We start from the raw sequence: 25177 nt of genomic DNA on the forward strand, positions 1-25177 counted from the left end.
CATTTCAATCATACACACAATATGCTCAATATGTGCAATACAACATGGCATCACAACAAGACTCTACGACTCAGAGTATTTATTCATTATGCTCCGAGGAGCCAAGTATTACAAACATGGGTCTCATGACCCAACATACAGAGCATACAAGCAACAAGCACATGCGGAAGCTTAACTTGTCTGAGTAGAGACAACTACAAATGAAGAAGGCTGAGAAGCCTGACTATCTACAAGACCCTCCCAAGGGTACAAGATCGTAGCTGAGGTAACAAGCTAAACGTCGAAGTCCACGCGGACTACTAGCGAGACTGAAGTCTCTCTGCAAAACATAAAATAAGCAAACGTGAGTACAAATGTACCCAGCAAGACTTACATAAGAACTAGCTACATATGCATCAGTATCAACAAAGGGGTGGTGGAGTTTAACTGCAGCAAGCCAGCTTTGACCCGGTGGCTATCCTGAACTACGACTGCAAGTAACTCTTTTGAGGTGGCACACACGAGTCCACATATTCACCATATCAATACACCACTATGGATCCGCTCCCATCTCCCTACGAGAAGGCCGTCCATATCACTCACACTTATCTTGCGTATTTTAGAGTATCCACTTTCACTTGTCTATGAACTGTATAGGCAACCCAGAAGTCCTTTTCCGCGGACACGACTATTCGAATAGAAGATGTTAACCCTGCAGGGGTGTACTTCTTCACACATGCTCTCGCCACTTACCACCATGTACACGTCGTGTACCTTGGCAACCTTCAAGTGGAAGCCTGGTGTGGGAGTCGGCCACGACCTGACTAACCACACAAGTCTCTAGTCCAGGTTTATCGCCTATTCGGGTCGAGTTACCGGAACCCAATGTGTGGTAGTAACTATTCACGGATCACAAACACAGAACTCAGTTCCTGAGGACGGTTTCAATGAGACAACCCACCATGTACTCCTACATGGCCTCTCACCGCTACCTTTACCAAATCGTGTTCACACACTTAGCTCTCAACAGTAGGACATGTTCACCACATTCCAATTCATCCCCGATGAATCAAATCTGACTCAACTCTAAGCAGTAGCAGGCATGACAAACAAGCATGAATGAGTAGGCACATCAAAGCTTAAAAAACTCCTACTCATGCTAGTGGGTTTCATCTATTTACTGTGGCAATGACAGGTCATGCAGAGGAAAGGGGTTCAACTACTGCAACATGTAACAGTTGAAACGTTGTTGTCCTAATGCAGTAAAAGAGAGCAGGAGCAAGAGAGTGGGATTGTATCAGAATGAACAAGGGGTTTTTTGCTTGCCTGGCACTTCATCGGTGTCATCAAACTCCTCGTCGGAACCGAGAGGGGACAAATACCGGCAAACAAGGAAGAACACAATCAATGCAATGCAACAATATGATGCATGATCATGACATGGCAAAATGAGTGTGCTTGAGCTAATGCAACTAGCAACAATTTAAATGAAGATGGTTTGAACCAAAGGTTCAAATTTAAACTCCATATGTTATTATTTAAATGCCAATTATGCAAATTGTCATATACAGCAACCTGAGGTTGTTCAAACATGCATGAAAATGGTACAGATGGATAGATTGGAATTTTCTGATCATTTTTCATATATAATTTCTTTCATTTGGAGTTACGGTTGAATTTCTATAATTTTTAGAAGTTTAGGACATTTTCCGAAATCATAAATCATTTCTGATTTATTTAAAATTCCAGAAAATAAATACTGCATCAGCCTGACATCATCATGACATCAGCAGGTCAACGGGGCACCGTCCAGGTCACACCTGATGCGTGGGGCCCATGTGTCAGTGGCTAGCTAAACTAACCCAGTTTAATTAGCACTAACCTAGGTTAAACTAATTAAATTTAAAGCTAAACTTGGTTAATTAGCCAGGTGGGGCCCGCATGTCATTGACCCAGGGGAGGTCAAACCGCTGGTCAACCGGGGTTAAAACGCCAGTGATTAGCCGCCAGCGGTAGCAGAGGCGGCGGGGCACTCGGGCACGGGCGGTGGTGCCCCGTTCGCAGCGTGGCAGGGCTCGTTCGAGAGCCCAAACCAGCACACGTCGGGCGGTGGCGCTAGTCGGGCCTGGAGTGGCCGGAGGCGACGGCGAGGAGCTCGACCGCGGCGGCCGGAGCTCGGGCGTGAGCGCAGGCAGTGCTGCGGTGCACGAGCAAGCAGGCTGAGGCGCTAGCGGGGGCCTACGCGATGCGGTGAGTGGGTTGGATGCGCCGGGCGGACCATTTTGTCGTTGGAGTCACGTCGGCAGTGAGCTTGGGCGATGGCGGGTTTGGGCGCAGGTGGTCCGGTGGCTACGGCGGTCTACGAGGAAGAAAAGAGGGATGGCCGGGGTCAGAGGCTCACGGCGAGTCGGACAAGCAGGTCGGCGAGCTCGGAGACGGTCCGGAGCAGTTGGGGCGGCGAGGGGGATCTCCGGCGACCCGAGGAGGGAGAAGATGAAGGAGCCGGCGATGCAGTCCGTCCCAGCGCTCGGGGCTAGGGTGGGGCGAGGCGGCGGACGATGGCAGAGCTTGCAGGCGAGGTGGGGAGGCGAGGGGAGCACGGTGCCCGTGGTTACGTCGGCAGTGCGGCTGCGGCTGTGCTCGGTGGACAGAGCAGGGGAGGGGGAGGCGCTCGAGGGAGAGATTGAGAGGGGCTCCAGGGGGTTCGTGGCATCGCGGTGGCGCGAGGGGGAGGCTCGGGAATGCCTCGGTGGAAGCAGGAGGTGGAGGCCTCCCAGCGAGCGCATGCGCCATCGCCTCTGCCTACTTGGCAGAGGTTGAAGATGGCACGACTGCCTGGTGGGCTGGGCTGCCTAATGGGCCGGCTACAGGTAAGGCCAGGTAAGTGGCCCAGGTACTCTCTCTCTCTCTCTCTGTAATTTCTACTTTTGTTTTGTTTTCTAACTTGCAAGTTTGATTTTGATTTAGTAAAAACACCAAATCACTTCTATAAATCCTGAAATTAATTATGGGCAATTACTGAATTATCTCAGAGGCCCTTAGCTATTTTCAGAATTGTTGGAGCATTAATAATATTTATAGCAATTAAAGGCCCCAATTCAAATACTTTATGACTTAAATTCAGTGCCCAAATTGTTCCTTAAAATTGTTCATTATTTGGTATGGATCAAAACCATTGCCAAAAATATCAAACATCAAAGCAGAACATTTTGGGTTCATTGAATGCAATTTTTTTTGCTAGACCTAATTGAATTTCAAAGTGCTAGGGTTTGAACACCCCCTATTTCAAGTTTCAAATAAATTTAGACATGGTGCCTGGACGCTTATGCAACTATTGCAAACAAATTCTAGGGCTGTGACAGTGAGCTTGCTGAAAATGACGGCCCTCGAAAGTATGTCACTTTTGGTGATAACTCTAAGGGTAAGGTGGTTGGCCTTAGTAAGGTGGCCATCTCACATGATAGCTCCATCCAAAATGTTATGCTCTTTGAATCTCTTGGCTATAATTTGCTTTCCGTATCTGACTAGCTGACTTTGGTATTAATGTCCTAGTAACTGAAGTAGATTGCCAAGTGTTTCGAAGAGATAATCATAATATGGTCTTTACCGGTATACGTAGAGGTGATCTATACATTGTTGATTTCAGTAAAAAGGCTAAACATAGAACTTTCTTAATGGCTAAATCGTCTAAAGGTTAGTTGTGGCATAGAAGGTTAGGTCACGTGGGCATGCGAAATCTTGATAAGCTTATCAAAGTTGATCACATCCTTGGAGTTAAAGACATTATATTTGACAAGGATAGACTTTGCAGTGCTTGTCAGGCAGGAAAACAGGTTAGAGGAAGCCACCCCGTGAAGAACATTATGTCCACGAGAAGACCACTCGAGCTGCTTCATATGGATCTTTTTGGTCCCAATGCCTACAAGAGTCTCGGTGGTAACTCATTCGGTTTAGTCATTGTCGATGACTTTTCAAGATTTACGTGGGTGTTCTTTCTTGATGATAAATCACAGGTCCAAAAGATCTTCAAGAACTTCGCTAGGAAGGCCCAAAATCAATTTGAAGTGAAGATGAAGAAGGTTCGCAGTCACAACGGAACAGAGTTCAAGAAACCCAATGTGGACACCTTTCTTGACGAAGAAGGGATTTCACATGAGTTCTTGGCTACATACACACCTCAACAAAATGGTGTTGTTGAGAGGAAGAACCGGACACTTATTGAGATGGCGAGAACAATGCTTGATGAATACAAGACACCAAAACACTTTTGGGGGGAAGCTGTTGAGACAGCTTGTCATGCAACAAATCGTCTATATCTTCACAAACTACTCGGCAAGATGGCATACGAGCTTCTCACCAGTAACAAACCCCAATTTGCATACTTTCGAGTATTCGGCTCAAAGTGTTATATTCTTGATAAGCATCGTTGTTCGAAATTTGCTCCTAAATCTCATGAAGGTCTCCTACTCGGTTATGGCTCAAACTCTCACACTTGCTGTGTCTACAACAATTTCACCTGAAAGGTTGAAGAGACGGTAGATGTGAAGTTTGATGAATCTAACGGCTCGCAAGTAGAGCAATTGCCAATTGATGTAGGACACGAAGACCCTTCGGAAGCAATCCAAGACTTGTCGATTGGCAAGATTTGTCCAATGGAGGTGAAGGAGAGTCCCTCGTCGATTCAAGTGGAAGCCTCTACTTCACGATAAGGTGACCACGAGTTTACTCGGAGGCATCCACAATTGGGACATGCCAAGATGAAGAAAATGAGGAAGCACACCAAGATCAACCTCATCAACCTCCCTCTCCACCTCCACAAGAGAACAACAACACCAACAATGAAGAAGGCCAAGAGGAAGAACAAGATGATGAAGAGGATGTTCCACCCCGACCCAAACAAAATCTCTCACGAGTTAGCGTAAGAGTTTCAAGAGATCATCCCGTCGAACAAATCTTCGATGATATTCAAACCGGGAGAATTACTCTCTAAAATTCGTTTGGCTAATTTTTGTGAACATTACTCATTCATCTCTAGCATTGAACCTATGAAGGTTGAGGAAGATCTTGATGATCTGGATTGGGTGAACGCCATGCACGAAGAGCTACACAACTTCGAGAGGAACCAAGTGTGGACATTGGTACAAAAGCCGGACAACAACCAAAATGTCATTGGAACCAAATGGGTGTTTCGGAATAAGCAAGATGAAGATGGACAAGTTGTACACAACAAGGACGGTCTCGTCGCCCAAGGCTACACTCAATTTGAAGGTATGGACTATGGTGAGACATATGGCCCCATTGCTAGACTTGAGTCCATACGCATCTTACTTGCGTATGCCAATCACCATGATATTACTTTGTACCAAATGGACATTAGAAGTGCTTTTCTAAATGGTGGAATTGAGGTGGAAGTTTATGTTAAACAACCTCCTCGCTTTGTAAATCCCAAGAAACCCGATCATATTTACAAACTTCACAAAGCTCTTTATGGTCTTAAACAAGCTCCTAGAGCGTGGTATAAATGCTTGACCAAGTTCCTTATTGAAAAAGGCTTTGAAATTGAAAAAAATAGATTCTACAGTTTTTACTAAAAGAGTTAATGGTGAATTATTTGTGTGCCAAATTTATGTGGATGATATCATATTTGGTTCGACTAACCCTCATTTTAGTGAAAAGTTTGGAAGGCTAAAGTCGGAGAAGTTTGAGATGTCTATGATGAGTGAACTCAAGTTCTTTCTTGGTTTGCAAATCAAGCAAACAAAGGAGGGTACCTATGTTTCTCAAACAAAGTATACCAACGACTTATTCATGAAGTTCAACATGGAAGAAAGCAAAGGTATGAAAACACTCATGCCTACTAGTGGACATCTTGACTTGACAAAGGGTGGCAAACTGGTTGACCAACAGGTTTATCGCTCTATGATTGGCTCATTATTATTTCTATGTGCCTCCCGTCCCGATATTATGCTAAGTGTGTGCATGTGTGCATGATATCAAGCGGCCCCTAAGGAATGTCATCTTAAGGCTGTGAAAAGGATAGTGAGATACTTAATTAATACACAAAACGTTGGCATTTGGTATCCTAAGAGGTCTTCTTTTGATCTTGTTGGCTACTCCAATTCGGAGTATGCCGGTGACAAGGTTGATAGCAAGTCCACTTCGGGTACTTGCCAATTTCTTGGTAGGTCTCTTGGGTCTTGGTCCTCCAAGAAACGAACTCGGTATCCTTATCGACCGCCGAAGCGGAATACATTGCCGCCGGTTCATGTTGTGCTCAATTACTTTGGATGACCCAAACTCTTAAAGATTCTGGGATATATGTGAAACACGTTCCATTGCTTTGGGATAATGAAAGTGCCATTAAGATCGCTCACAATCCCGTGCAACATTCTCGAACTAAGTATATTGAAGTTTGTCACCATTTCATTCGAGATGATGTTGCTAAAGGAGATATCGATCTTAAACATGTTTGTTGGATTGTGGGTTCCGGCATTACCCTTAAGGTTCGAACAATGGGGTGCGCACGAAGATCTCTCCCTTCCCTAGCTCACCCACTCACCACGATCTCAAGGCTCAGCACGTCGAACTCGAAGAACAAGGGACACATGGCTTATACTGGTTCGGGCCACCGATGTGGTGTAATACCCTCCTCCAGTGTGGTGTGGTGGATTGCCTCGTAGGCTAGGATGAACAAGTACAAGGGAAGAACAGCCTCCTAAGGAGAGGTTTTCTTGAGCTCGGTGAGCTTGTGTGGTCGAGGATGATCTGGATCATCCGTCCCTTTCTACAGTGGTGGCTAGTCCTATTTATAGAGGCCTGGGTCCTCTCCCCAAATTTTAGGCGGGAAGGGATCCCACAACGGCCAATTTGAAGGGGGGCAGCTAGTACAAGCTATCCTGACAAAAGGTGGTCTTCGCCTGCCAAAGGCTGTGGTGGTGACGGAGTCGTGGGCTCCGCGATAACCTCCGTCCTGCCATCCTGCTGGTCTTGGTCTTGTTGCACCGATATGGAAACCTTTGCCTGATGGCTCGGGACTCCTCGCCTGCGCCTGCCTCTTTAGCACCAAAGAGGAAGCGAGTACATTGCGCGCGCTAGCGCCCGCCTAGCCTTTGTCGTCATGGCTTGCGTCACAAGAACCTCGCGAGGTGCCCCTTGCCTTGATCTCTCCGCCCCTCGTGAGCTAGCCTGGTGAGGCTGCCCCTGAGAAGGTCTTGTCTCGTCTGCCTCGCGAGGCTTGGCCCCTCGCGAGGCTGCCCCTGAGAAGGTCTTGTGTCGTCCGCCTCGCGAGGCTTCGCCTTCTCCTGCTATAAATGAGGAGGAGGGCAGAGCCCCCGTCGCCCATCTCTTCCCGTTCTGCTCGCTCCTTCTTCCTTGCTTCATTACTAGCAGCGACACCCATGGCGCCTCTGAAGAGGTTCTCGGTCGCAGAGAAGGAGAAGGCCCGCCAGGAGGGGCCCGGCTCACCGCCACCCAAGACGGGGCGCGGTCGCCCATGTAAGCACGTCGCGACCCCCGCCGTGGCCCCTTGCGGCCGCGGCAGCGTCTCCTCGTGCGGTGGGAGCCGCCCAGGTCGTGGCAGCCCCGTCGATGAAGTGAGGCGCACCATGGTTGCACGGCCTCCCCGGCCACGCTTCCACTCGGCGGAGGTGCTGCCAGAGTTCGTCGTGTCGTCGGAGAACCCGGCCGACACCTGGCTTTAGCTCCCACGCTTCTTCACTGGAGAACTGCCGGCCACGGGTCCAGGCGGTCTCTGGCTGCAGGCGGACGACTGCTGCAGCCAGGCTTCGTGGGTCGCGGTGGAGGTCTCCCTCGCGGGCAACGCGGCCCTGGACCACGGCTGGCAGACGTTTGCCCACGCGCGCGGCCTGGGTAGGCGGTGTACCCTCCTCTCCAAGTACGACGGCAATTCGACCCTCTACGTGAGGGTATTCAGGGAAGATGGTCGCCTCGTCGGATGCTGCCCTGAGGACAACGACGGCGGTGAGGTGCTCGGCCTTGGTGACGGTCGTGATGAGGGTGAAGGTGGACTTGCCCTCGGCGCCGGCCGCGGCTTGTCCAGCTACAGCGGCTCTTCCTCCGCGACAGCTCCATCAGCGACGGCTATGACAAGCCGCCACGCCGTTGTGCCCGCTTCGAGGGCGGTAGCGGGTCGTCTCGTCATCGCGCCCCAGTGAAGTGTGAGGAGGGTTTCTGGCTGAGTCCAGGAGGGCACCAAGGGCCTACCCTCATGAACCGCTGCGGGGGCACACGCCACTTTTGTTTTGTTCTTTCCTTTGTTCCTACATTTGAAAAAGAAACAAGTATGGGGCCCTGCAAGGGTGTGCAACGAACCGTGATTTCCGAGCCGCTATGTTATGTTTATTGTTCCTGTGTCATGTTGCGGCATCAGTGTTCTATGTAGGCGTGTAGAGATAACTTAGCTCGACGTGTCTGAAGTAGTTTCCGCCTCGTGAGGCACGCATCTCTTAGCACCTGATGAGACCTCCTTGCTGTAGGCTTGGTAGGTGTCGAGGAACTACAAAATTTGTTAAGAAACTCTTATTCATCCAAGCCCAGGGCCCTAGGCATGGCCGGCCATGACCCAGCGTTCCACATCGCAGTACCCGAGGGGCACCGACTTAAGAGAGGGAGGTGCGCCAGCTTGCGAGCTCAAGCGTGGGTGCCTCGCGAATACCAGGGAAAACGCTCACGAGTGCACGAGTGCACCTGTCCAGCCCCCTCGCGAGGCATGCGAGGGAGAGTATGGGTCAAAACAAAGATCCGAGGGAAGAAACAGAGGAAAAAGGCGATCGAACCAAGCCAACAAGAAACACCATAATGCAAATTTCCATTAAAGAGGGGCAAGCCAACTACGGAAAGCAAATGGAAAGCCGCGTCTGGCACCTAGTCTACTCTTCTCACCAGCGCGGAGCTATGTGCTTCCACTAAGACGTGGGACGGAGCCCCCGAGGCCCGAGGGCGGCACTCCTAAGACTCCGGGGCGTGTACAGCCCCACTCATTATTACGTGAGAGTGTCACGAGTGGACACCTTCACAGGCACTGGGCCTTGCTTCACATGCGCTGGGCCTTGCTTCATGGGTAGAACTTCCAGAGGTGTTGGATGTTCCAGGCATTCTGTATGGGGACCCCGTCCTGCGTCCCCAGGCGCACAGCCCCAGGCCTGGAGAAGTGGGGAACCCTAAACGGGCCCTACCACATGGGCGAGAGCTTATGCATCCCTTCCCTGGAGAGCACCCGCCTTAGGACGAGGTCGCCCACCTCGAGCGTCCTGGAGTGCATGCTACGGCAGTGATACCGTCGCAGCACCTGCTGGTATCTTGCCGCTTGTAGTGTGGCTTCACGGCAGCGTTCCTCCCCCAGCAAGATGTCCATCCCCCGCACGGCGTCCTGCTGCATCTCATCAAACGCCAGGACCCGCACGGAGCGATGCCTGACCTCTTGAGGGAGAACCGCTTCTGCTCCATAGACCGAAGCCCAAGATAACCAGAGCAACGCCAAGGCCAAGACCACAAAGAGCAGAGGGATGTAGTAGGTTCCCCCGGCAAGACCTTTGCCGGGGCAGCTCGCCCCACACCAACAGAGCAAGCCACCCTTGAGCCCACGGTCCCCAACGCCATCATCGCCGTGGGGCCAGGGCTCGGGAAGGCACCTCTGTGGTGGCATGCAGATCTTTGTGAAGACATATTCGAGATCAGATGAGGATTAGAAGATGACGATTCTCGGCAAGATCCTTGCCAAGGAAGGCCACCAGACCCCCGGCAAGGCCCTTGCCAGGGACGACAGCGTGCGACGGCAAGACCTTGCCGGGCCACATGGCAAGACCCTTGCCGGGCCACCCGGCAAGGCGCTCGCCAAGGACGCCAGCGGGGCCACCGCTAGGCCCGCGCCAACCAAGCTTCCACCACCGTTCACATGCAGCTGCCAGCCCAACCAGCTGGGCGGGCACCTGCGTGGCAACATGCAGCTCCCAGGCCAACTCATCGAGCGCCAGCGTAGCGGCATGTAGATCTTCATGAAGGCTCCGCCACTGCGCCACCTCAGCTGCCTGCCTGCCTACATGGCACCACGGACCTCACTGGCCAGGGCGCGTGTCAAGGCAAGGAGGAGCGGCGACGGACGGGACGGGCCTCGCCCCCGTCCCCAATAAAGCAAGGGGACACTTAAGCTACGCATTAAATGCGTCTTGTCCTGTAATACGAGCGATAAGCTCAGGGCACTGTATGCCTTTCCACCTCCTGTGTGCCACTGTGGCAGCCCCTTCCGACTATAAAAGGAGGCCCATGGCATACTGGAGAAGGAATCGGCTATTTCGAACCACGTACTGACCACAGCTAGTTAGAGAGCTCAAGAACTCTCTAAAATACACCCACTAAAGCAGAAATAGGGTTTTACGCATCCTCGCGGCCCGAACCTGGGTAAACGATCCTCGTGCTGTCTACTAGCCCTGCTCTTCTTGCAACCCCGCGCCCCGGCAACCGTAGTAGGGATTCTTGTGATCCCATAGGTGTCGTTCCACACCGACATCTGTGACGCGCCAGGTAGGGGACGCCTCACCTCACCCTCAACGGGTGTCCTAGTGCTCGACGCGCCTGGAAGGTGGACGAACAAGTTGTCGCTCACCCTCAGGTACTTGCCGGAGCCGGAAGCAGCAAAAGAGGAAGGCTGGTCACCAGCCACCTCCTCCTCCTCCTCGGCAGCGGCTCCGGCGGCGTCTTCGGCAGGCCCCTTGCGGGCCTCCTCCGCGGCAGCTTTGCCAGCCTCCCCGGCAGGCCCCTAGGCGGCATCCTCGGCAGCGCCCCTGGCGGCCTCCTCGGCAGCGATCTTCTCGACGTCTGCCTCGGCGGCCTTGGCGACGCCCTCGATGACGGCGTCCATGTCATCTGGGTTCACCAAGGAGGAATCTGGACGCCGAAGAAGGGGGTGAGACGAGGCCAGGACCAGGGGCCAGAAGGAAAAAGAAGCAGGGACGAACGGTGAACGACTTACCTGTGCCAGTACCCGGCTGGGAAACGGAAGTCCCCTCCCCGCCAACACTCAGCGTCGAGGCACAGCCGCCGGCGCCCAAGTTCTCCTCCTCCTCCTCCATCTGCCTGGGCCCGGTGCCTGGCACGCTTGCCGGGGACGCCCATCGGGGCGGCGTGTTGGGAGTAGCCCTCTGTGGCTCCTCCTGCTGCTGCTCTCCTCCTGCATACCTGGCAAGGTCAGCACCAAAGTGTCGTTCCCTAGACACGTGTCGACGGGGGGAAGAGTGACGAACTTACGCTGGGGGCTATGCCGGGGGCTGCTGTCCGGGCTGCTCAACACTACGAGTGGCGCCCCCGAAGTACCAACTGGGGGCTGGCCACCCGCCGAGACCTTGGCCCTCTTCACTCTTTCGGCCAGCGTCTCCACGTCCCTGCGAAGATGAAGAAAAGTCAAGACGAGCAACACAGATTGAGGAGGCAGAGATAACAAAAAGGGAACCAGAAACTTACTCGTCGTCCGCCTCCTCCTCTGCTGTTTTCCTCTTCCTCCTCGGGCTGAGGGATCTATAATCAAAAGTAACCCCTGTATCGACATCCGCCGGAGGAGGAGAAGAAGGTGGTGTCTGGGCACGCGTGGACGAAGAGGGGGCGGCTGTCTTCTTCACCACAGCCTTCGCCGGCTTCTTTGCCACCGCGGCCCTCGTGTGGCGCCCGGACCCCTCCAAGGTCAGTTGTGGCCGCGCAGCCCTGCCAGGCCGGACCGGCTCGCTGGAACTGGCCCGCCGCAGGACTCGCCCTCTCCCCATAGCCGGCGTCGGGCCTGCGGTCTCGGCCTCCTCCGACGACGACTCACCGCACAGATCTTCAACCAGAGGAGCCTCAGTGCCGGCACTGCTGGCTCCCCCGGCGGCCGCCGCACACCGGGCGAGCTCCTCCTCCTCCGCGGCTGTCGTGGCCTTGTCCTCCACACCGTCGGCGCTGCCGGCCTCCCTAGCAAGTTGTGCCTCCCTCGCCCTGGTGGCGATGTAGTCCAGCTCCGCCTGGGTGGTGTCCTGGACAAGCAGCCACTCGGCATCGGCGTTGACCTACCCCTCGTGCAGAGTGTCGAAGAACTGCTACACCTCGGCGTCCTCCGGTTCCTTCCAGCTCGGGTCAGGGCCATGCGCGTTGCAGTCCGGCATAATGGCAATGATATCGGACCGGCACGAGTTGTCGCACAACTAGACCACCCCCGTCGGAAGCTTGAACAGAGGCCCCTTGAGGACTTGCCGTCCTTCGCGGCAGCCCTCGCGACCTTGCCGGTCTACTCGACCTCGCCGTCGTGGCCCACGTCAAGTTGGAAGAGCCGCGGGCAGAAATGGGCATGCCCCATCACTGTGAAGTTGTGGTCCAGGCCGAGACGAAGCCGCATGATGTCGGCGGGGTTCGTGAAGAGCAAGGCTGGCCTCCCCTTGTTATGCAGTGGAGCAATCCCGCGGCGGATGAAGTCCGCCCCGATCATCTCAAGGGTGAGGCCGGCCTCGGTGAGCCGGAGGATCCTGGTGGTGGCGACCGTGAGCTTCTCGTCGTCAGCATCGATGTCGCTCCAATCGCTTCTGCGGACCGGCGGCACCCGGCGAACTTCGCAGAACGCCGGCGGGTCTTTCTCCTCGATCCAGCACCACCGGCCCCGCCATTCTTCCCACCTCTCCTTCATGGCGCCCTCCGGATACCGCCCCTTGGATCTTGAGACCCAGGCAATGCAACCGGAGATGGAGCCCCCTGGTTGGATCCGAGGGGAGAAGCAATGGCGGAAAAGCGCCGTGTTGGGGTGCACCCCGGCGAAGCCCTCGTAGAGGTGCGCGAAAAGGGCCATGCACGCCACCGCATTCGGAGTAAAATCCAGAAGGCGGAAGCCAAAGGTATGCATGACGTCGCTGAGGAAATCGAAGAAGGGAGGACAGAGCCCGCAGGAAAAATAATCAACAAAGAAGGGGTACCGATTTGGGGCAGCCTCGGCGCAGTCGGCGGGGATGACGCACGTGGCTGGGTGCCCTGAATTCTCCCCCCCGTCTTCACTCCCCACACGGTCCTGAAGGAGTCCCGAAGCTCGAACACGTCGACTGTCGAGGGGAAGAAGGCGGACTGCGTCCACTGCACCGCCACCGCACTCTCCGGCGGCTCCGCGGCTCCGGCGTCCTTGGCCAGTCCCTTGCCCTTGGTGGATTTTGCGCCATGGCGGCTGGGGAGGAGGGCAGGACAGAGGGTGGCGGGAGCGCAATAGCGGCGAGAAGGAACGAAGCTTGAACAAGAAGAGGAAGGCAGACGGAGGTTTCCGAGATTGGGGTTGCGCGAAGGGTAAAAGGAACAGTGCGCCCGCAGCTATCCCTTTTTATGGGAAAGCCTCGGGTCGTGCTGCCCATTTACTGCGATGAGACGCATGCGTGCAGGAACCGCCCCACGCATGCCGCCCATGTCACGCACGCCCCTCCACGCTGCGCCGCGCGCGTGGGTCGTGGGAAGCGTGAGAAGTCTTACCGTGGTAAAAGCCGCCCCACCTCCCCGCGCACCGTTTTGGGCCTGGCCCAACAACCTGTAGCGCTTATGTGTGGCCCAGGGCCGGGGGCTCCTGCCGGTGTAAAAAAAGAGGGGCACGCTTTTGTACCCCTTTACCTGTGCACGGGCAGTCGGAGCCGCGCCCACGGTCACGCCAAGCAGAGCAGGGGAGGTGAGCCAAGGTAAGACCGCAGCCCAAGATAATCAGAGCAACGCCAAGGCCAAGACCACAAAGAGCAGAGGGACGGAGTAGGTTCCCCCGGCAAGACCCTTGCCGGGGCAGCCTCAGCAGTCCCGGCAAGACCCTTGCCGGGGCAGCTCGCTCCACACCAACAGAGCGAGCCACCCTTGAGCCCACGGTCCCCAACGCCATCATCGACGTGGGGCCAGGGCTCGGGAAGGCACCTCTGTGGTGGCATGCAGATCTTTGCGAAGACATATTCGAGATCAGATGAGGATTAGAAGACGACGATTCTCGGCAAGATCCTTGCCGAGGAAGGCCACCAGACCCACGGCAAGGCCCTTGCCGGGGACGACAGCGCGCCATGGCAAGACCCTTGCCAGGCCACACGGCAAGACCCTTGCCAGGCCACCCGGCAAGGCCCTCGCCAAGGACGCCAGCGGTGCCACCGCCAGGCCCGCTCCAACCAAGCTTCCACCACCGTTCACATGCAGCTGCCAGCCCAACCAGCTGGGCGGGCACCTGCGTGGCAACATGCAGCTCCCAGGCCAACTCATCGAGCGCCTGCATGGCAGCGTGCAGATCTTCATGAAGGCTCTGCCACTGTGCCACCTCAGCTGCCTGCCTGCCTACATGGCACCACGCACCTCACTGGCCAGGGCGCGTGTCAAGGCGAGGAGGAGCACCGACGGACGGGACGGGCCTCGCCCCCGTCCCCAATAAAGCAAGGGGACACCTAAGCTACGCATTAAATGCGTCTTGTCCTGTAATACGAGCGAAAAGCTCAGGGCACTGTACGCCTTTCCACCTCCTTTGTGCCACTGTGGCAGCCCCTTCCGACTATAAAAGGAGGCCCATGGCATACTAGAGAAGGATTCGGATCTTTCGAACCACGCAATGACCACAACTAGTTCGAGAGCTCAAGAACTCTCTGAAATACACCCACCAAAGTAGGACTAGGGTTTTACGCATCCTCGCGGCCCGAACCTGGGTAAACGATCCTCGTGCTGTCTACTAGCCCTGCTCTTCTCGCAAGCCCGCGCCGCGGCAATCGTAGTAGGGATTCTTGTGACCCCATAGGTGTCGTTCCACACCGACAAGGCATTTTTAATTTGAGGTACATGTAACATGGTTGAGCCATAAAACGTGCATATGCAGGCCTACCCAAAATAGCATGATAAGCACTTTGGAAATCCATAACTTCAAATGTCAACTTTTCCTTACAGTAATTCTTTGAATCACCGAAAACCACGTCAAGAGTGATCTGGCCGAGTGATTCGGCTTTCTTTCTAGGGATAACGCCATGGAAACTCATGTTGCTCTCGCTAAGCTTGGACATCGGAATGCCCATCCCCTTCAAGGTTATGGGCCGACTGCTCATACTGCTCGTGGTTCCGTCCCACGTACCGATCCTGCCGGTGCCCATGTCTCTCACGCTGGGGGGCGATCTTGGGCTATGGGCCGACTGAACTGTATCTACCATCACATATCTGCTATGAATCCTATTCCGCGACTGAGACACCGTTGTGTTCTGCTCTCCTGCTGCTCGGAGCAAGGCCCCGATTTGCATCAAACCCGTACCAGCCTCCGACTGGGAAGGTTGAATTGACTCTGCTATACGGGCCGCAGCTGTGAGATTTTGAATCAGAGTGCGGTATACCTGAGGCTGAGGCAGAAAAATTTGTCGCTGTCGTCGACTGGACTCAGGGATCCGCTGCCGAGCACGCTCGTCGAGTGCATGCTATAGGTTTTCCAGTCGAGTGCGCTCAGCCAAATTGGCCAGGCGCGCCTCCTCCAAGGCCCGAGCCTCAGGGGTTCCCCAACGATGGGTGTGTGGAGCACTCCCATGTTGCGGCGGTGAAGCTCCTCCCTCTGCTGTGAAGAAAGGGTTTCAGGGTGGTACTCCTCGTGAACGCACGACGGATCGCCGCCGTCATCACCACCACCATCGCGGCAGAAACCAGGCGGACTGTACGGCGCATCGACCATCAAGACTTCAGCCTCAGGGTCGCTCCTATCGCACTCGGATGCGGTCTCGACGGAGCCAGTCGAACAGTCCATAGAGAGATTTGTCGGGCTTGATTGCCGTGACTTGTGGGGTGGCCGACTGATGAGCCACCGCGTGTTTCACCCACCACTGAAGCCGCGACCGACCGGATCGCTTGCATCGGCGAACAGCGGGGCGTGAGGACACCACGGGAGCCGACCGATACTGGGTCGACGGCTGCCGCAGAAGGACGCCGTGAACGCATGCGCGAAAGTGCATCGCTCCGCGAACGGGGAGCGTCTCGACATCGAGGGGAGCTTCCTGGAGCCAGGTGAGTCGTCGGCGATGAAGACGAGCATGCCGAGACGGATCTCGCGGCCCTCAGCCAATCCACCGCCGGAAACAATGATGATGGGAATCGGAAAAATCGCAACACCTAAAAATCACTAAGACACCTGACCCACGGTGGGCGCCAACTATCGTGGTTCTAAGACTGACAGTAGAATGGGGGGTAGGTATGAGGAGGCAAGATCCCAGCTATGGTGAAGTTGTACACACAAGATTTACGAGTTCATGCCCTTCACGGTGGAAGTAACAGCCCTACGTCTCGTTGCTCGAGAGCTCGGTCGATTGGAATATGAGTGTGTAGTTACAGAGGGTGCAAACCCTTGTCACTGAGGAGGGGGTGGCTTATATAGAGTTCGCCAGGCCCCTCCGGCCCTCAGTTACACAGGGTTTAAGCTACATAAAGATAGGGCGTTACTGATAACGCCGGCAATAAAGATACATGAATGACCATTAAGTCTACAGAGTAACGCCTGACCGTTGCCATACAGAGTGACTTTACATCTTTTATCCGTTGAGTGATCCTTGTTACGGTCGAGTGAGTACTTCCTGGTCGAATGAACTTGAGTCTTCTGAGTGGAATGTTTCTGGTCGAGTGGATGATGGTATCCCTTGAATGCTTCTGACTTTAGGTAAATGTCCTTGGCGAGGGTGTCTAGGTCAGGCCTATGACCCTACCCTAGGTACATGTCGTCATCAGCCAGTTCGTTGTCCCACCCTCATCGCGCTCCCACGGACGTGCAAGCCGCGCTGCTCATGGCACGCGAACTCCTGCGCTACCGCCCCGTCTACGACCACTATGAGGACTGGCTCGACCGCATCGTCGAGCTTGTCAGCGCCCCGTGGGGCTCCCTTGTGCCGTCCCTCTCGCTGCCTCGCCCTCCGCCAGCTGCAGGTGACGTGGCTCATTGTAACATCCCAAATTTACAATTTGGAATGTTATACATTAGATCATCATGCATAACATATTTTATTGCATTTTGATTTGCAATCCTAGAAATTTCACGCAACTCAAGGACCCACGGAGAGAGTTGGGGATTTCGTTATTTTCATATTTGGGTTTTCTCAAATTTTGAAAATAGGATCATTTGTTTCAATTATTTTTCTCTCCGAAAATATTTCATATCAAAATATATGAGAGGGGATAAAATGACTTCTCCACAAATAATGAAATATTGGAGGGAATATATTAAAAACAAATATTTGATTTTATTCGATTTTATTCGAATTAGGAAAAATACGCGTTTTTAAAAATTGCATTTTAGGCCCAAATAAATGTTCATATTGTCCAGCTTATTTTTAGAGGACCGGGAAAATTTATTTCGAGATTTTTGGAGTCCGTTTAGTATTTCTTTTCTTACTTTTTCTGCACGTACGAATTATTAAAAAAAAGTCAACCGCCTTACGGGCCGTGTGCGACCCGGACACCTCAGCCCGGCCAGCCTTTAAAGCCGCGGCCTGAGCCCCGCCTAAGCCCAAGTCACCGCCGCCCCGAAACCCTAGGAGCCGCCGCCCGCGCCGCCACCCGCCGGAGCCCCGCCGCCATCCGCCGCCACCCGCCGGAGCCCGCTCGCCGCCGCCGCCGTCACGCGAACCGAGGTAGCCACCGGTTTTTCTCGAAAAACCGTTTGGTTTTATTTCGAAACCGAGATGCGTTTTTTTATATTAGATCGGTTTTTTTTTCTGGTTTAGTTAAATAGCGAACGCCCGTTCGTTCGTTCGTTTTAACGAACGGTTTTCGTTTTTTTACAGACAGCGAACGTTCGATCGTTAGCCTGTTCGCCAGTTTTTCTTTTTCTCGGATTTTCCGCGATTATTCCTGATCGAGATTTCCGATCTGTTTTTCGTTTTAGTATAACTTTTCGCTCGTTTATCGGAATCATGCGATTCAAGCGCCTAGAGTTTCATCTCGAAATTCTCTTTCCGTTTAAACCAACTCAAACAAGTTTTTGCTAGTGTAAAATTTGACTTAGATCCAGATTAGTAAACGAAGCTTGTTTCTTTCGCCGTTTGACCTTCGTTGCTTCGTTTGAATTGATTCTTTTTGCAAACCGGAGTTCTTAAGTTGAGCTTTCTGGTTAGATCTCTTATTTTGAGTTTTTTTCATGCACCCTTGCTTGATTTCTTATGTATGTATTGTTTGTTTGCGATAGAGTACCCGGAGTGCGAAGCGTGCTACTACGAGTCTCTAGTTTTCACGGATCATCAGCAAGGCAAGTAACACTTTGATCATACTTTTCATCACCCAGTTTTATTGCATTAGATCAATCCTCAAACAGTTGCATGATTAGGATCTGATTTATATGTGGGCTTTGGGAAGTAGATGAGGTAGTACCTATTGTCCGGTTTACTATCAAACCTTTGGGAGTTACTTCTACGTTTTCTTATATTGCTATGCTATGCTCGTAGACGTGGATTGGGTTTGAGTGAATTCTTCATGACATATGTGAGATTATTAATATATGGTTCAACTTAAGGTGGCTACTTTAATTTTCATCTGGGTGGATTGAGGCACCTGGAGAAACCAGTGTTGCCTATATTTTTGGATATCCCGGAGTACCCATGTAATCATCCTATCGACCGCCACCCAAACTCAAAGGGATCATGAGATTATTCATGCTAGAAACTTCCGTGTGCAGCCACCTATTATGGGCTCTAGCATAATTGAGTAGGTTACATGACCTCTTGAAGAGGTGGGCTAGCAGATGTAGGGGAAAGTAGGTGTAACTGTCCACCCGGAGTAAAGAGTAGTGTTTCTGAAAGACTGTGTCTCGGTCATCCGTTTCTCAAACACCATGTAGTGCGAGAAATCAAGCGGAGGCGATCGAGTCTTGTGGGGAAAAGTGCACAATCTTCTGCAGAGTGTACAAACTAATCATGATTAGCCGTGTCCCCGGTTATGGACATCTTGAGTATCTAGTTCTTGGATTATCATGTGAATCTCATCATCATGTTACTTAATTTAATTTGATTGGGTTAATCACATTCTTAATTGGGATTGAGTTGGAGGTACCTTCTCAATGTTTAACAACCACCATGATAGTTAAATAAAATTTATTCCTTTGTGGTAGGGAAAAATTGGCTTTTCGCAAAACTATAACCATAGAGCTTTCCACCAGCCAAATATGCATGTAGTGATAGCATTATTCTGTTCATTACTCTCTATGTGTTACTTTGCCAGCATATTCCATGTGCTGACCCGTTTTCGGGCTGCAACGTATCATGTTGCAGACTTTTCAGACGACGAGTAAGGAGCCTTAGGTCATGGTCTTATACTCAGTGATGCCGTTGGAGTTGATGGACTCACTTTATCTTCCAAGCCTTCCGCTGTTATCGTATTTTAGATGGCCTTAAGCCATATTTATTGTATTGAGTTCTCTTGAACTATTCGATGTAATAAGTGGGTGATTGCTACTCTATTATAAATCCTTCAAAGTATTGTGCGTGTCAGCATTACCGATCCAGGGATGACACTGATGCACAGAGACTAGACTGTTTGAGGTCTGGTCGCTACAGAGATGGTATCAGAGCACACGCTGACTGTAGGACACGACCACTAAGCCAAAGCCCTAGATCACTACTCTCTTCTCATTTCTGACTCCTCTCCTTTCTTCCACTCTTTTAGGATGGTGGATGCAAGGAACAAGTTCGCGCAACCAGATGAGGATACACCTTTTGGACGACACTTGAAGGAAGTTACTAAGTACCTAAACATCGGAATACCAAGCTTCACCGGAACCTACAACGCCACACTACCAGAAAAGGAGCGCTGGATGATTCAAGTTCAAGTTCCAGGAAGGACGTTCACGCCAATCACTGAGCCCATAGAGTTTTCCTTTGATGCACCAACCTGGAGTCTAGGAAAGAGCATGGAAGCCCACATCACCATGGGACGCATTGGAGAAGTGTACCACAATGATCTCAAGGATACTATCTATCAGATTTGTGGGCGCCGAGACGAGCAATGGGAGATGATCAGTACCAGGAAGGATAGATCTATTGCAGCTTTCATCCAGGAGTTAAACTAGCACATTCGTCACCAGGAGAACCAGATGTGCGCAGACATGATAGAACTGAAGAAGGCAAAGACTAGGATCATGGAACTGGAGGAAGAACTCAAGGCTACACGCGAGGATTAGATGGAGGAAATCGTCGCACTAGTGGAGAAGAATGACGACCTGACAAAGAAGCTAGGAGTTTTCATGGGAGACCCAGCACCAGGAGGAGATGATGACGATTCTACTTGCCCGGAGAATTACATCATCATTGACGACACCGACTCGGACCCCAGTGAGGATGATTTGGAGGATGAAGCCGGAGCAGATATTATGGAGTCTTCGACTGAGCAATTTTTCTAGTAGACCACCAAATTAGTAGTAGTATTCCACCATGTATATATTATAGTCCAAGCACTTTGTAACGATAGTTAGATCGATTGTATGCCTTGTTTGAATTGATTGGAGTGATATGATTGTGTTTGTCTCATGTGCATATGGGTAGTGTTTTCCCTCTAGACCTCATTCTATTCTATTTTCTCATCTTTTCTAAACCATCAGATGCCTCCGAGACGTGACACCGGATTTGTTTTCCCACCGGAGATCACTCAGTTGATTCAGCAGCAGAATGCCCTGATGCAAGTGCTAGTTCAAAACCAAGGCAACAACAACAACAACCCACCACCACCACCACCTGTTGATCACTTAGCCCGATTTCTTAGGCTGAATCCGCCGATTGTGGCAGATGATTGGCTCCGCAAGGTTGGAAGGGAGCTGACCACTGCAGGATGCACATATGCGGAGAGAGTACGTTTTGCCGCACATCAGCTTGATGGACCCGCAGCATCATGGTGGTAGAATTACACAACCACTCACCCCATTGACACTGTCACATGGGACCAGTTTCAGCAAGCTTTCTGTACTGCCCATGTTTCAGCAGGAGCTATGGCCATGAAGAAGCGTGAGTTTCGCAACTTACGCCAAGGAAGACGTACCGTTGGCCAGTACGTGGAGGATTTTAGTAAGTTAACATGTTATTCCCCAGATGACGTTGCTACGGATGCAGCTAAGCAGGAGAAGTTTCTTGAAGGACTGAATGATGAGCTGAGCATGCAGTTGATGGTGGCAACTTTTAACAACTACCAGGAGTTGGTAGATAGAGCTCTCATGATTGAAGGGAAGCAGCAGCAGATTGAGAGTCGTAAGAGGAAGTATGGACAAGGAAAGTATAGTAGAGGAGCTCACCAGAAGCCTCGTTTTACCCCGAACTCGGGAGGACACCTTCAGCATAACCATGGAGGTCACAATCACAATGGAGGAAGTTCGCACAATCATAGTGGCCCCAAGAATGGCAATGGGAACGGAGGAAGCAACGGATAGAACCGTACCAACCCATCAACCCCAGCCAAGAGGGATCTAAGCCACATTACCTGTTTCAAGTGCCAGAAGACTGGACATTATGCCACTGATTGTCCAGAAGCAACGAATGGAAATGGCAATGGAAGCTCGGGGAAGAAGCCGAACCCTTTCAACAGGGGACAGGTGAACCACGTTAATGTGGAGGAGGTTGAAGCACAACCTGATGCAGTAATAGGTAAGTTCTTGGTTAAGTCATTTATTGCAATCGTTCTTTTTGATACTGGTGCATCACATTCATACATAACAAGGGGATTTGTGGATACGTTTAAGTTGCCCACCAAAGTTCTTAGAACACCTATGTTAGTAACCTCGCCAGGAGCAGAGTATATGGCAAGCCAAGAATGTTTTCAGTTGCAATTGGCCATAGGTAGGCATGTTTTCCCCTCAGACCTAATTGTTTTGGAGTCACAAGGTTTGGATGTGATTTTGGGAATGGATTGGCTATTGATGTATGGAGGAAACATCGATTGCGCCAGTAAGACGATTTTGCTTACTACCGCAGAAGGAAGAAGGATTAAGTATGTATCCCGACATGTGCCGAAGAGGACTCAAGTGAATTCCTTATCAGGAGTTGTACAGGAGGAAGTACCAGTGGTGAAGGAATTCCCTGACGTATTTCTAGACGAGTTGCCAGGCATGCCACCGGATTGAGACATCGAGTTTTTGATTGAGCTTTCGCCAGGCACTAGGCCAATATCTAAGAGACCGTACAGGATGCCCGCTAAGGATTTGGAAGAAGTTAAGAAGCAGATTAAGGAGTTACTGGATAAAGGATATATTCTCCCAAGTTCGTCACCTTGGGGATCACTCGTACTTCTAGTGGAGAAGAAAGATGGATCGTTGAGGATGGTTGTTGATTATCGTGGATTGAATGAAGTAACAATCAAGAACAAGTACCCACTGTCGATGATCAATGAACTGTTTGACCGACTACAAGGAGCTAAAGTATTTTCCAAGATTGATTTGCGATCAGGATACCACCAGTTGAAGATTCGAGAGCAGGATATACCCAAGACAGCTTTTACCACAAGGTATGGGCTATATGAGTACACTGTTATGTCATTTGGCCTGACTAACGCACCTGCCTATTTCATGAACATGATGAACAAAGTGTTAATGGAGTTTTGGGATAAGTTCGTCGTAGTGTTCATTGATGGTATTCTGGTCTATTCGAAGAATGAAGAAGAGCATAAGGAGCATTTGCGTTTGGTACTTGGAAAGCTCAGAGAACATCAGTTATATGCCAAGTTCAGCAAGTGCGAGTTTTGGTTAAAGGAAGTTGGATTCCTTGGACATGTTATATCCGGAGAAGGAATAGGAGTAGATCCCACCAAGGTTAACACTGTGACAAATTGGGAAACACCCACGACAGTTGGAGAAATCCGGAGTTTTCTTGGACTCGCGGGATATTACCGGAGATTCATCGAGAATTTCTCGAAGATTGCAAAGCCTATGACGGAGTTTTTGAAGAAGGACACCAAATTCATTTGGACTGAGGAATGTGAGGCTAGTTTCCAGGAATTGAAGAAACGTTTGGTTACAGTGCCAGTGTTGATTCTGCCAGATCAACGCAAGGATTATGAAGTATATTGCGACGCTTCTCGTCCAGGACTTGGAGCAGTGCTAATGCAGGAGGGAAGAGTTGTTTCATATGCCTCACGACAGCTTAAACCCCATGAGTTGAATTATGCTACACATGATTTGGAGTTAGCAGATGTAGTGCATGCGTTGAAGACATGGAGACATTTTCTCATCGGAAACCATTGTGAGGTGTACACGGATCACAAGAGTTTGAAGTACATTTTCACGCAGAAGGAGTTGAATCTTAGGCAAAAGAGATGGTTGGAGCTCATTAAGGATTATGATATGAGATTGCATTATCACCCAGGGAAGGCTAATGTAGTAGCCGATGCATTGAGCCGCAAGAGCCATGTCAACACGCTCATGACCGGAGAGTTACCCAAGAAGTTAGCAGAGGATCTTCATGAACTATGTTTGGAAATAGTTCCAAGAGGTTTTGTAGCAACATTGGAGATTCAGTCTACTTTGATGGAGAAGATCAGAGAAGCTCAGAAAACACACAAGGAAATTGCTGAGATAAAGAAAAGGATGAGTAAAGGAAAATCCAAGGGATTTTGTGAGGATGAACACGATACCTTATGGTTTGAGGACCGCGTTTATGTGCCCAATGATCCGGAGATCAGGAAGTTGATTCTGCAAGAGGCCCATGATTCACCATATTCGATTCACCCAGGAAATACGAAGATGTATTTGGATTTGAAGGATACTTTCTGGTGGACCGGAATGAAGAAGGATATTGCGGAGTATGTAGTAGTTTGTGATGTATGTCAGAGAGTAAAGGCAGAGCATCAGAAGCCAGCAGGATTGCTACAACCATTGCCAATACCCGAATGGAAGTGGGATAAGCTAGGCATGGATTTTATCACAGGATTGCCCAGGAATCGTTCAGGCTATGACTCGATATGGGTTGTAGTCGATCGTTTGACGAAGGTAGCTCATTTCATCCCAGTAAAGACCACTTATACAAGTGTTAAGTTGGCAAAGATATACATGACCAGGATCGTATGTCTGCATGGAGTTCTGAGGAGCATTGTATCAGATAGAGGAACCCAGTTTACTTCAAAGTTTTGGAATCAGTTGCACGAGACTTTGGGTACCAGGCTAGAGTTCAGTATAGCCTTTCATCCACAGACAGACGGACCGACCGAGAGAGTCAATCAGATTTTGGAGGACATGCTGAGAGCTTGTGCGCTAGATTATGGATCTAGTTGGGACGACAATTTGCCATATGCAGAGTTCTCTTACAACAGCAGTTATCAATCCAGTTTGAAGATGGCCCCTTTCGAAGCTCTGTACGGAAGGAGGTGCAGGACACCGTTGTTGTGGGACGAAGTTGGAGACCGTCAGTTGTTTGGACCAGATTTGATTAAAGAGGTTGAACAGAAAGTGAAGTTGATTCGCGATAGGCTCAAGGTAGCCCAGTCCAGGCAGAAGAGTTATGCGGATTCTAAACGCAAGGAGACAGTTTACGAAGTTGGAGACAGAGTTTATCTTCGAGTATCACCACTTCGAGGAGTAAAGCGCTTTGGAGTTAAGGGAAAGTTAGCGCCACGTTTTGTAGGACCATACAAAGTTTTGGACCGTATGGGGGAAGTTAGTTACAAGTTGGAATTGCCCAAAGGATTGTCGGGAGTTCACGATGTGTTCCATGTTTCTTAGCTGAAGAAGTGCCATGCAGAGATGGATGAGATACCACTGAGAGATACAGTGCCATTGGAAGCGATTCAGCTGGATAGTGACTTGACCTATGAGGAGAAACCAGTTAAGATTCTTGAGTATGCCAGCCGAGTCACCCGCGGCAAGGTTATCAAGTTTTGCAAAGTTCAGTGGAGTCACCATACCGAGGATGAAGCCACCTGGGAGCAAGAGGAAGATCTACGGAAGGACCACTCTCACCTATTTTCTAGCCAACCCGAATCTCGAGGGTGAGATTCATCTTAAGGGGGTAGGTTTGTAACAAACCAAATTTTCAATTTGGAATGTTATACATTAGATCATCATGCATAACATATTTTATTGCATTTTGATGTGCGATCCTAGAAATTTCACGCAACTCAAGGACCCACGGAGAGAGTTGGGGATTTCGTTATTTTCATATTTGGCTTTCTCAAATTTTGAAAATAGGATCATTTGTTTTAATTATTTTTCTCTCCGAAAATATTTCATATCAAAGTATATGAAAGGGGATAA

The sequence above is a fragment of the Triticum aestivum genome, chromosome 6D (assembly GCF_018294505.1).
Source record: "Triticum aestivum cultivar Chinese Spring chromosome 6D, IWGSC CS RefSeq v2.1, whole genome shotgun sequence".
Classification (NCBI taxonomy): domain Eukaryota; kingdom Viridiplantae; phylum Streptophyta; class Magnoliopsida; order Poales; family Poaceae; genus Triticum; species Triticum aestivum.